This window comes from Plecotus auritus (assembly GCF_963455305.1).
Source record: "Plecotus auritus genome assembly, chromosome: 3".
NCBI lineage: Eukaryota > Metazoa > Chordata > Mammalia > Chiroptera > Vespertilionidae > Plecotus > Plecotus auritus.
In genome coordinates this window covers 13,627,202-13,640,365 of record NC_137772.1, presented here as the reverse complement: position 1 = coordinate 13,640,365, position 13,164 = coordinate 13,627,202, and positions in this window count along the sequence as shown.

The window sequence follows — 13,164 nt, the reverse complement described above, 5'->3', positions numbered from 1 at the left end:
CCCCTCAGGTGAACCTATTTACAGAACAAGCACAAAATGATACCTTCTGGCATAAAAATTAATTAGCATCATTGCTAAACACGGAGAAGAGAACAAAATACAAAGATATTCAAGATTGTACTCTTAGAGAGAAAAAATAATGCAGGTAAACTTCATAGATATGTCAACAAGCTTGACAACGAACCTGAAAAGTCAAAGGCAAATATTAAGCTCAAAGAGAAAACAGAATTGGCTCCTCCCAGACTCATTTTACTAAATGACCCTGGTGAATGGGCACATATTACAAAGGCCCCGTGGCTTATCCAGGGTTGGGTTAAATAGACAGCATGAAAGGCACAGGAAAAGCATCCCCCTTGAAAATCTCAGGATGATGGGGTGGGATGCCAACAGTCACCACATGAGAGACAAACTCTCTCTTACTTATTAAAACAGGATTGCGTTTTCTTCCAGTGTTGAACAGATCAGGTTCTTCTTTGGTTGACACTGGATGAGTTAGGGACCATGATGCATGAAATATAGAGTGTCCCCCCAAAATGTATACACACTTTAACAGCTGGTAGCTCAACTCTGCAAACAAAACGTATTTTAATACACACTGCCTTTATAATTATTCAAAGTGTGTGTGTACATTTTTGGGGACACCCTCCGTATATGTGTACCTTTAAACCATAGGGTCATACTTGGTGCCATGAGACGAGAGAGGTGTGGGATCTGAGAACTGAGGAATGAAGAACAGACTCTCCTGCTTAATTCGGGGCATAAACACAATAAGTAGAGGAGTAGGTGGAACTGTACCATCCTCTCTCTGTGTCTCTCTAGGTCGCTCTCACTTTCTCTCTGTGCATACAGTTGAATACACCTAAGTTAAATGAGCAAAGGATGCAACAATTTTGCATCAATGCGTTTCAAAATGAAAGAGCAACTCTGCATTTCTTCATATCTATCATATTTACTTTTGACTTAAACAACTGATGTGGAGTTCCAGACATAACCTCAAGGAAAACGTGCTTCACAACTTGGCTATAGAAGACGATACATTGCAGCTAAAAACCATTTTATAAACTAGGTATCAACTGAAAAAAAAATGCACTGAGATTAGTGTTGATACTAGAAATGTGTGCAGCAAATTAAAAAATATAATAAATAATGCCTGGATGCTATCCACTAGTTTATTTACAGAGGATAGAGGGTGATTTAAAAATATGCCTTCTAATCCTGATCAGCCTGATGCTTGCAATGATATAAACTCATTTTCTCAAGTAGCTTATCCTAGTGACATATTTAGTACCTGAGCAGACAGTCTCTTGCCTCCTCTGCACCTGCTTCTTCATGTGAATCTAGGATTGTCCCTGCCTTGGGGGAGTGGAGGGGTGGGAAAAAGAGGCAGGGAGGAAACGCAGCTGTCCAGATGTTTGTAGGCTAAGTTTGAACCACGAGGGAAGATTAGGACCTTAGGTCCAATCTGTATTCATCAATTCAGTTATAGTAAATCAGAGATGTTTGATCCCAATTTCTGTATCTACATCTTCATTATCTAGAACTCAGAGGAAAGAGAAATGAGATTAATCCTGAAGCCTGAGCACATGATGCAATGACCAAGAGACCTTAAAAATTCACTAGTAGAACTAACATGGGGTTATCAAGATTTTATAGGATAACTAGAGGGCCGGTGCATGAAATTCGTGCACGGGGGAGGGGGGTGTCCCTCAGCCCAACCTGCACTCTCTCCAATCTGGGACCCTCGAGGGATGTCCGAATGCCCGTTTTCGGGCTTAAACGGGCAGTCAGACATCCCTCTCACAATCCAGGACTGCTGGCTCCCAACTGCTTGCCTGCCTGCCTTTCTGATTGCCCCTAACTGCTTCTGCCTGCCAGCCTGATCACCCTCTAACCACTCCCTTGCCAGCCTGATTGATGCCTAACTGCTCCCCTGCCAGCCTGTTTGCCCCTAACTGCCCTCCCCTGCAGGCCTGGTCACCCCTAACTGCCCTCCCCTGCAGGCCTGGTCACCCCTAACTGTCCTCCCCTGCAGGACTGGTCCCCCCCAACTGCTCTCCCCTACAGGCCTGGGTCCTCCCAACTGCTCTCCCCTGCAGGCCTGTGTCCCCCCAACTGCCCCGCCTGCAGGCCTGGTCACCCCCAACTGCTCTCCCCTGCAGGCCTGGGTCCCCCCCAACTGCCTTTCCCTGAAGGCCTGGTCGCCCCCAACTTCCCTCCTCTGCCTGCTTGGTCACCCCTCACTGCCCTCCCCTGCAGGCTTGATCGCCCCCAACTGTCCTCCCTTGCAGGCCTGGTCCCTCCCAGCTGCCCTCCCTTGCTGGCCATCTTGTGGTGGCCATCTTGTGTCCACATGGGGGCAGGATCTTTGACCACATGGGGGCAGCCATCTTGTGTGTTGGAGTGATGATCAATCTGCATATTACTCTTTTATTAGATAGGTTAGAGGCCTGGTGCATGGGTGGGGGCCAGCTGGTTTGCCCTGAAGGGTGTCCCAGATTAGGGTGGGGGTTCCCTTGGGGCGTGGGGCGGCCTGGGCGAGGGGCCTATGGTGGTTTGCAGGCCGGCCACGCCCCCTGGTGACCCAAGTGGAGGCCCTGGGATCTGGGGTTTATTTATCTTCTACAATTGAAACTTTGTAGCCTGGAGCGGAGCCAAGCCTTCTGCTTGCTCCATGGCGGCAGCCATTTCTGTTGGGATTTATGTCTTCTATAATTGAAACTTTGTAGCCCTAAGTGGAGGCCTGGGCTGGCCAGGGTGTGTGGAAAGCTTGGCTTCCTCCATCACCGGGGGCAACCCTAGCCTCCTGCTCTTTCCAGCTCCGTGGCTGCCGCCATTTCTGTTTGTATTTATGTATCTTCTATCATTGAAACTTTGTAGCCTTGAGTGGAGGCCTAGGCCGGCAAGGGCAGGCAGAAAGCTTGGCTTCCTCCATTGTCGGGGAAACCCAAGCCTCCCTCCTGCTCTCTGTGGCCGTAGCCATCCTGGTTGGGTTTATTTGCATATTCCCTCCTGATTGGCTGGTGGGCGTGGCTTGTGGGTGTAGCAGAGTGATGGTTAATTTTCATATTACTCTTTTATTATCTAGGATGAGGCTCTTGGGTTGGCTGTGTAGCATTTGATGACTACTAGGGAATGGCTGGTTTTGTAACTAATATATTGCAAAGTCTCAAGTCACTGTATTTGTTAACCTACCTCATTTCTGCCTGAGTAATGCAATTTTCTCTCAATTAAATTCTATAACTTTTCAAGAACTTTGGTTATTAGCCCGGTCCCATTTTAGTCCTTGTAGCCGTAGTCCAGTTCTTCATTTCTTTATCAGCTTCATTGAGGTATTACTGGCATACACTGAACTGCGCATGTTTAAAGTGTGTAATTGGGTAAGTTCTGACACATAAACATCCGTGACACTATCACTGCAATCACGGTAATGAGCACATCCATCACTCCCCAAAGTTTCCTCCTGCCCTTGGAGTTCCTCACTCCCACCCCTTCCCACTTCTTCCTTCCCTTGTACAACATGCAGCCATTTTTGTGTGCCTCGCTTCTTTCACTCAGCATAAGTATTTCGAGATTTATCCATGTTGCTGCATGTATCGATAGCTACTTTCTTTTCCTTGTTGCATTGTATTCAATTATATGGTAACTAGAGGCCCAGTGCACAGATTCAGGCACCAGTGGGGTCCCTTGGCCTGGCCTGTGGGGATCAGGCCAAAACCAGCTCTCCGACATCCCCCGAGGGGTCCTGAATTGCAAGAGGGCACAGGCTAGGCCGAAGGACCCCACCGGTGCATGATCGGGGCCAGAGGGGGGACAGCGGGAGCCTTCCAGGGCGTGTCTGGCCTGTCTCTTACGCAGTCCTGATCAGCCGGACCACAGAAGCAAGCTAACCTACTGGTTGGAGCGCTTGCCCCCTGGTGTTCAGTCTGCATCATAGTGACTGGTCAAACGGTCAAACAGTGGGACACTTAGCATATTAGGCTTTTATTATATAGGATAGCACAATTTGTATATCCATTCACCTGTTGATGGACATTTGAGTTGTTTCCAATTTGGGTTATGACAAATAAAACTGCTATGAAAAGTTGCATACAAGTTTTTGTATGGATGCATGCTTTTGTTTCTTTTGGATACTTACCTAAGAGCAAGATGGTGGTAGGTGTGTGCTTAATGTTTTAAGAAACTGTTTGCCAAAGTGGTCATACAATCCCACCAAAAGGAGAGGAACATTCCAGTTCCTCCAAATTCATGCCAACACATGATATTGTCAGTCTTTTTAATCTTAGTCATTCTAATAAGAGTGTAATGATGTTTTTAATTTGTACTTCCCGAATGACTAGCGATGTTGAGCATCTTTTCGTGTGCTTATTTGCATGTCTTGAAAAACATCGTTTCATATATTTTGTCTGGTTTGTTTGTTTATTTTTGGTAGTTTCAGGAGAGAATATAAATTTGATCCTGTGACTCTATCTTGGCTATAATTTCCAGTCCAGTTCCTTTTAAAAGTTTAATCTCATACCTAATACAAAGCTGTCCCCTTTCTTCACCCCAGCATGCACCCAACAGTCTATGGAGCAGAGAGAGGCTTGAGATGGCTGGCACCCTTCCCCTCTGGAGAATCTGCAGGATGAACAGGTGTCTCATTCCGGAATTCTGCAAGGTTGCAGTCCTTTTCCGTAGGTGACTTGAACTGCTGTTCTAGCTCACTGTCTCGGTCTATGTGGTTGAAGAGAGGTCATTCTGGAGCACCTTTCTTAGTCATTGGTAGCCCCTTTCAAGAGTTGATCATAGCTTCCAACCAGCTGGTAACTTCATATTAAGCTGCTCTGATGAGTCCAACCCTTTGTTCCCAGTACTGCCAGGGTCCTGGCAATGTATTCAGAATAACTTTAATTCAACCAAAGAAAAAGTTACCGAAGTAAAACTGACAGAGTCAGTAAATTTGAAAATAATATATCCTATTGTGAAATATGTCCCTTAATAACTTCTCCAAAATTAAAATATTTAAGAAGTTTGAATAATATTTAACATTACAATATTATTAATATTCTTAGAACATTTAGATAACTTATTTATTACTCATTTATTGTTATTTATTTATATTTAAACAGCTTTCAATACTGTCAAGCAACTCAAAAGAATCTGGAAGCTCTGGCTAGAATCTATATATATAAAAGCCTAAGGAACTGTTACAACTGGAACAACCGGTCAACCAGTCGCTATGATGCGCTCAATGCAGGAGCTACCCCCTGGTGGTCAGTGCATTCCCACAGCCAACCTCCTGCAGTCCCTTCCCCCTGCCAGCTGGCCCGCCCGATAGGCCCTGATCAGGGGGAGCTGGCTGGCCAACCTCCCGGGGTCCTTCTCCCGGCCGACCAGCCCCCCGATAGGCCTCGATCATTAGCCAGGCCAAGGGACCCACCCATGCATGAATTCATGCACACTGGGCCTCTAGTAAATTATAAAGACTTAATCAGGGGTCTTGAAGTTTACAAACTAGAAACACAACTTAGCAAAAACCCAGAAGTGTTATGAAGAACAAAGGAAAGTTAAAAGTTTTTATAGTAAAAATCATGTTCCTGAGACTAATCGGTCCTGCATTCTTAGTCCCAGGATTGATCCAAGATGGCTATGAGTCAGATGGCCCGTCAGTTGAGATAATGGATGAGATGGCCTGGATATGTGAGTCCTTCAGGGGTAATCAGAGGATTATCTGGAAGTCTAGTGTGTGTCTAGAAATTGACGCACAATGAATTGATGTATATCCAGGAATTGATGCGAGACTAGAAAGTTCAAAAAATTTAAGTTCCCAGGCCAGTTAGAACAAAAATAGCTCCATTTCCTCATGTCTCAACCTTCACAATGTTGATACTTTTAGCAGCTTGGTTAAAGTGACCCATTTCATACGTTCCCTCTCTTCACTCTCTCCTCAATACCCACATGTAACTTAGGGCCTTATTATGAAAAATTATAAAATTAGCACTTACACTTATATATTTGTATTTCCACAGGCCCACATCCTGGTTTTTTATTTGTTTACTTAAGAGGAAAAACTAAGGAGTGTTTCATTTACATTTTTTTTTATTCCCTTTCCTTTGGTAATAGTCAGCTTGTTCTCTATATCTATGGGTCTATTTCTGTTTTGTTTTCTTTATTCATTTGTTTTATTTCTTTAGATTCCACATATAAGTGAGATCACACGGTATTTGTCTTTCTATTTCTAACTTATTTCACTTAGCATGATATCCTTTAGGACCATCCACATTGCCATAATTGCAAGATTTCATTCTTTTTTATTGTTCAATATATGTATATGCATGCAATGTTACCTATATCCATCTTCTTTATCCAGTTGTCTATTGATGGACATCTAGGTTGCTTCAATGACTTGGATATTACTAATAATGCTGCAATGAACATAAGGGTGCATACTTTTTCAAAATAATGTTTTGTTTTCTTTGGGTAAATACCTGGAAGTAGAATTGCTGGGTCATAGGGCAGCAGTTTTGTCATCCACACAAATGGCCCCTCCTGGGCTGAGGCAGGGCACCATCAGCCAGACCTATGGGTCTGCAACGCACAGTTGTGAATGAATGTCTACTCCCTTCGATATTACTGGCAAACCTTAAATATAAAATGATCTGAAACATTCAGTCAAACTGAACCTCCCCCCAGTAAAAAAGGAAATGTTAAGTTGTGGCTGTTGAAGCTACTTTTACTCAACGCCGTCTTTACTGCCCCGGGTTGCTTTATCTAATGCACTCGCTGAGTCGTAGTTTCAACCAGTATTCTTCATGATTATATGTGAGCTGCAGAGTCTAATCACGTTGGAAGTAGATAAAGGGGCACTGTCAAATTCGATTTCACTAAGATTACCTCCTCAACAATGCTTCAAAGATTTTATTCACATAATTCATACAGGAGGATTAGACCAGGCACTCGGTTTAAAAGATTACTCTGCTAGTCTGATGATCATGCACAATCTTATTGCCAATAAACTCTTTTGCCCAAGTTCCCACGGAAACAAGTAGGGTTTCTCATGGGAAATATGTAACTTTTTAAAACACATGTATACTGAATTTTGTATTTGTTTAAAAAAACCAATAAACATAACAGTACCTTAGAGCAATGGTCGGCAAACTGCGGCTCGCGAGCCACATGCGGCTCTTTGGCCCCTTGAGTGTGGCTCTTCCACAAAATACCATGGCCTGGGCGAGTCTATTTTGAAGAAGTGGCGTTAGAAGAAGTTTAAGTTTAAAAAATTTGGCTCTCAAAAGAAATTTCAATCGTCGTACTGTTGATATCTGGCTCTGTTGACTAAGGAGTTTGCCGACCACTGCCTTAGAGGGAATACCATGCTAGAATAGTACAGAATATTAAATGTCTACTAAGCCTGTATCATAGGGGGTTTAAAAATAATTTTAATAAATGATTTCAACTGATGGCATAATTCTATGAGTAACCTTTACAACAGATGGTAAAAATTTGCAGCCCTGAGGCCCAATCCAACTTGTATTTTTGCATCGCCTATCTGGCTCAGGGTTTTTACATTTTTGTGTTTGAATGCTTTCTCAGCTTCATAGCCTCTCTCTCCGCCCCTTACTATTGTCTGATGCCCAACTAAATTCAAAATTTGGTGTAACCTGCCGGCCTCGCAGGAAGCTGAGATTGTAGGATTAGAACCGGGGTCCCAGTAGATTTTCCTGAGACCCAGTCTTAGATGCATTTAGTAACACATGCAAACTAATTTTACATACTTTTCATAATTATCACATACCTATATACCTCCATAAAAAGACAGAGAGCTTAAAATTAAAATGTTGCCATTTCAAGATTTCTCTCTCCTCTTCTATTTTCTTCTGCTATGGGGTGTTTGCACTAAGGATCCCTGAACTGTAAGAATGCCAGAAAGAAGGTGGACCCAGGGCCTGCAGAAGGCGAAGCAGCATGACCAGGGTGCTGAGGCCCTTCCGGCCCATGAGCAGGCCACGCACCCGCCTCACTGCTGTTGACCCGTGGAGGTAGCATCCAATGTGGAGCCACTGTTGAATCAAGCTGGTTTAAAATAACCTGTTTCTTAAAACCCCAGTTGATTTGTTCCCGTGTAACATGAAAGACAATGCTCTATTACATGATGTACGTCTATAACCTGCGAATGAGGAGTCAGGTTTTTAACTATAAATTGTACTTGGAGCAGAATTTTAGACTGATGAGGGTATGAACTGATGCAAAGCCTTACTCGGTGACATGACTTGTTCAGGGTGCTTTTCCTTACTTTTGCTTGCCTGTGTAGCTCCTCACAACCCTTTGGAGAAGTCAAAGTATTATTATCCCACAGGGGAAAAAACCTGCAATTGATGACCTTTTTGCTCAAAATCATACATTTAGTTATGTTAGCAACCAGTAGGATTAGTTTGTGTGTTTTTTACTGCACATCATCTTTTTATTTCATGGTCTCTGCCTCAGGATTCCATTTCAGGGGAGATCAAAATGAAAACGTAAGCAGAACTGGAGTGCCTTCCAGATGAGGCCAGGACCTGACTCAGGGTTAGCCTGGCTGTAAAATCTCTCCGCAGTTCACTGAGCGCACCGAAGGGCAAGTGGCCGCTGCATCTTCCGGAGAACAGGCGCCGCTGCCCTGAGCAGTGTGGTCTGAGATGATGACCGAGACCAGAGAACAAGCCACACAAGAGCCAGCAGCTCCAACTCTCCTGTAGACTGAGGGAGCCCCGGGGCGCTCACCGAGACTGGGCCGCCAGCATTGACCTGCTCATTATTCTGTGCCAACAAATACAAAACGAACACAGGTGAGAGCGTGTAAGGTATACCCTCTGGAGCACTCCTCCCCTGAGGTCTTTAGGACACATTACTGACTCAGAGAGCTTTATAAGGAATGGATCTTGGGAGCCTAAGCCAGACAGATAAAGACAGCAGAGTCATGATGAGCAAGGAAACACTTCTCCTTCTCCCTTCCCCTCTCCCCCATCAGTGCATTTACTTGTCCTTGTTTGATCTCAAAGAATTTAATTTTTTGACTGGAAGGTGCCAGACAGGAACACTTTCCACATGAGTATTTTGAGACCCAAGTTTTGCAACTTGGAATTCACGGCGCTGTGCAGAAAGTCATTGCTAAGTGGGAATGGGGATTTTAATATTCTTTAAGACTCGTGCTAAAAGGAAAGGAGAGGGAGAGAGAGATAGAAACATCAATGATGAGAGAGAATCATGGATCAGCTGCCTCCTGCATGCCCCCCACCAGGGACCGAGCCCGCAATCCGGGCAGAATCAAACTGACCTCCTGGTTCTTAGGTCGATGCTCAACCACTGAGCCACACTGGCCGAGCTTCACTTCGTTTTGATGCTGCCTCTTAGCTGACAGCCCTTGAGAACAAGAGTGGGACTTACAAGAGGAGCATGGGTTCAGTGGGGACGGGGGAGGTCTCAAAAGGAAGTGGCAGGGAGCTTTGGTTCCAATGAAGAGGTAAGTCTTCTTTTAGGGAGGACTTCTTCTATTCCCACTTTGTAGAATTAAAATACCCCTTCTTTACTTCATTGAGGGTATGATACGCTTCCTCTTTACAGTATCCAGTGAAATTTTTATAAATGGAAGGTGAATGAATTTAATGTGAAAAATCGTGATCCCCTAGGACAGTGGTCGGCAAACTGCGGCTCGCGAGCCACATGCGGCTCGCGAGCCACAGTTTGCCACTCTGTTGACTAATGAGTTTGCCGACCACTGTCATATACTACCCTTTACCTCTTTGCACACAATATGCCACAATTGCCTAATCCTCACAGCTTCCAACTACACAGTAACATTTAGTCTAGTCCAGTGGTCGGCAAACTCATTAGTCAACAGAGCGGCAAACCGCGGCTCGCGAGCCACTGTTTGCCGACCACTGCCCTGGGACATCTCAAAGCTGAGGCTAAGAAAAAAAAAAGTTGTCTGAACGTGGCCAGAGAAAGCAACCATGTTCCTTTCAATATCATTACACGGTCACTGTTGTTTTGTCATAGAAATGAATTAGCAGGAGGCCAGTGACTAGAAATGAAAACAAAGTCAGAGCCTAGGATGTGAGTAAGTAAGGTGGGCCAATCATTCCAGTTTGCCTGTGACTTCCTGGTTTCCTAGGATCTGGGACTTTTCGTGCTAAAACAGGGATGGTCCTGGGAAAGTCAGAAAAGTTGGTCAACCTAGGCTGGTGGCAAGCTAAATAAACACGGAGTTCTGTTCTTTGTGTGGGTTGGACTCTTCATTCAAAGGTTTACAAATGTTTCCTTGGTGAGAACACCAGGCAGTGCCATTGTCCGGGGGCATACATGTGGAGCACGCTCTCTGGAAGCTGGGTCAGAGGCAGGGCAGAGATCTGGCTGGCACCATGCCTGTGCCTTTGTTTTCTAGCTTCAGGCCCTGAGCATGGGACAGTCTGGAAGAAGGCAACGGGGCAGAGACTGATGAAAAGCAGGAAGAAGTTCCCTGGAGGCGCCTGGGTGCAGAGAGGACAGGGGATGGGTAGACCCTAAGAGCCTGCCAGGGCATGGCCCTCACCCCAGACAAATCGGTCTACACATTTTACCCCAAACCTGCTCAGTGCTTTCCCACCTCCTCCAACCCAGAATGCCTTTCTTCTTCTTCCACAGCTGCAAAAAGGAAACGCTGTCTATTTTTCAAGGGTCTTTGAAAGTTCCACTTCTCAGAAAAGGCATCTGTGAATATCTCTCTCCTTTCAGCTCCCGCAGGGCTAACCTTCAGCCATTCAGTATCTGCCCTCTGGTTGTATCAATAATTGACTTTTAACATCTTATCTCCCCAGCCGGGTTGTAGAGGGGTGGCTGAGGCTAGACCACTCTTTTCTTTTAAAAAATGCCTCTGATCGGATGCATTGTGCCCAGTCCACAATGGTCATATCAATTGTCTGCAGGAGCACTGTTGAATAGAAATAGAAGGTGAACCACTGGTGTAATTTAAAATTTTCTAGCCGTCTCTCTGAAAAGAAGTCAAAAGAAATGGGTGAGAATAATTAGCCCAGTCTATCCCAAACATTATTCCAACATGGAATCACTATAACAATTATTAATGAGACATCTTCACTTAACTTTAATTGTACTAAGTCTCTGAAATTCAGGGCGTATTTCACTGCAGCACATCACAGTTTGGACTAGCCACAAGTCAAGTGCTCAAGGGCCTCATGTAGCTAGTGGCTACCATATTGGGCAGCTCAGGTCTAAAAGAGAAGTTGAGAAAATGTACTGAGGCAGTTGATGGAGAATTTACACCATACAAGGGGTTTCGTTTTAATCTACAGTTAATGAGAAGATACCATGAATTGTTTAGAAGACTGCAATAAGTTGTCAGCATGACAAGGCTAGAGATTAGGGAGGTAAATTCATAGAAATCAAGAGAAAGGATTGTTTCTGTGCTAAAGAATAGAAGGAGGAGGAGGGGCAGAACTTTGTGACTGATGGAATGTAAACAAATATAAGAGAGAAAGGAGTAAACAGTACCAGGAGAACAGTAAGAAGGAAGTGGGAGAGAGATACCAGTCTAAGAAAGAGGTGGATTTGTTTTCAACTATATAACTTCAGGTGCTGGCAAGAGACGCAATGTGGAGCAAGGATGAAGGAGGAAGCCTGGCCAAGTAGCTTTGGGGATGGATACTACCAAGTAGATTGAGCCTTAGACATGGGTAACAACTGAGGTCGTGAAGGTGGATGGAGATAAGAAAGATTCAAGAATTTAAATTTATGACTTCCCTAGTTGACAAGCAGGACAAAAAGTTATCAGGCCCTAGCTGGTTTGGCTCAGTGGATAGAGCATTGGCCTGCGGACTGAAGGGTCCCAGGTTCGATTCCGGTCAAGGGCACATGCCTGGGTTGCAGGCTCAATCCCCAGTAGGAAGGGGCATGCAGGAGGCAGCTGATCAATGATTCCCTTTCATCGTTGATGTTTCTCTCTCTCTCTCCCTCTCCCTTCCTCTCGGAAATCAATAAAAATGTATAGATATTTTAAAGTTACCAGGATGGTAGGAAGAAAGCAAAGAGATCAGGGGAGCCATGGAGGGGTGGGGAGACAACTGCAAGACGGAAAGGGACAGAAAGCAGGAGCAAGTGTGAGGCAGAGGAGAACTGAGAAAAGTCCGCTGGACTTTCAGGAAGCAATCTGTAGGGCAGTTAGAACCTTTGTCCGGGCTGAATGAGAAAAAAGAAGGAATTGCATTAGCTGCACTCTCTTTCTAAGCCCCCCCAGTCTCCAGTCCTTAGAGCAACAGACTGATGGAAGATGTTTGGATTGAGAAGCCGACTTCTTGGAGCAGATACAGACCCAGCAGGAATCCTGGCAGAAGACAATAGAGACTAGCAAGGGTGGGTGGAGCTCTGGGTGATGCTTGATTAATGGCCAAGGTAAAGAAAACTAGAGACAAGCCAAGTGAAGGGTGCGGGGGATTTCATAGGGTTCAGGACTGAAAACCATTGCAAAACCATTATTTGGTCTTAGTTAAAGACAAGTGGGGGGGGGGGGCGGGGGGGGGAATATAAAAGATCATTTTGTCATTATAAGGTCTTATTGTATTTTTCCAACCACTTTTTCAATATTTTATTGCTTACCTTAAAGGATGGGCAAATATGAAATGTGTCCAGTGGAAAATTGCCTTTAAATTTTACATATTTTTGAAAGGGAGTGGAGAACAGTGGTGGCCTGAAAGCCCTTGAAACTCTAGGGGCCTGAACTCCAACCCAATCCTTTTTCTCTTTCAAGCCTATTCAGTAATAACACAAGCATCAGTATCCAGTATCCAACAATCTGGGGGGAAAAATGGGGGATTTTAGCTTGGGGTCTTTGTGGAAATAGCTTGGGGATTTCGGAGTCAAAATTAGAACTAGTAAGAATCACCTCATTCAGTCTTGCAAGTTCAAGTAAATCCCTTATTTGTGATCATGGGCTTTACTTGGGGTTGTATTTATTTGGTAAGTGTAGGAGTACAGGGTATTAAATTTATTCAGCTAAGAAAGTGTTTTGAAATTCCCTGGAATTTCCTTAGGAGTTCAGACAAACACAAGTGCTTTTGAAATCTTTGGAAGATGACAACCTAAATTACTGCTGCTGAAATGACTAAGTTGGAATTTCTGTTTCATGCCTAAGGATTCCAGAATCTTGACAGATGACAG